We start from the raw sequence: 409 nt of genomic DNA on the forward strand, positions 1-409 counted from the left end.
GGATATGGCTTCGAGATATAGTAGGTATTAACAGAAAAGATGAGAAAATTTCAGAAAACGCAAGGAAGAAGAAGAAGCGCGTGCACTACACGCAGGCGCGTGAGGAGCCGCGACTGGGCGTGCTCCTGGCGCGTGGGACAGACACACCGAGGATGTGAGGGTGCGTGAAGCATCATTTCGGTTCCCGGTTTGTCCCGTTCGATTCGTTTTGACCTGTTCTACCTAGATTGACCTATACTTACCTTGAAAATGGTGAAATATAGGTCTAATTGGAAGGAATTATGTTGAAATACCCTATTAAATGTACATTCAAGAGAGAAAGGGATTCGAAACCAGGTAAGTAGCATATCGATCTTTGAACTAGTTCTTAACTTGTTTTACAACATGTGAGTATGTTGTTTACTTGATT

The 409-nt window shown here is 43.0% G+C and overlaps 1 long non-coding RNA gene across 1 annotated transcript in view; it reads left to right on the forward strand.

Moving 5' to 3' along the window:
- The window catches only part of LOC111440075, a 1,582-nt gene that overhangs the window by 290 nt on the left and 883 nt on the right, over window positions 1-409 (forward strand). The window contains exons 2-3 of the long non-coding RNA XR_002709905.1: window positions 55-187; window positions 264-336. This is a non-coding gene — a long non-coding RNA (uncharacterized LOC111440075). The remainder of the gene's footprint in view (window positions 1-54; window positions 188-263; window positions 337-409) is intronic.

The sequence above is a fragment of the Cucurbita moschata genome, unplaced genomic scaffold (assembly GCF_002738365.1).
Source record: "Cucurbita moschata cultivar Rifu unplaced genomic scaffold, Cmos_1.0 Cmo_Scf00134, whole genome shotgun sequence".
Taxonomy (NCBI): Eukaryota; Viridiplantae; Streptophyta; class Magnoliopsida; order Cucurbitales; family Cucurbitaceae; genus Cucurbita; species Cucurbita moschata.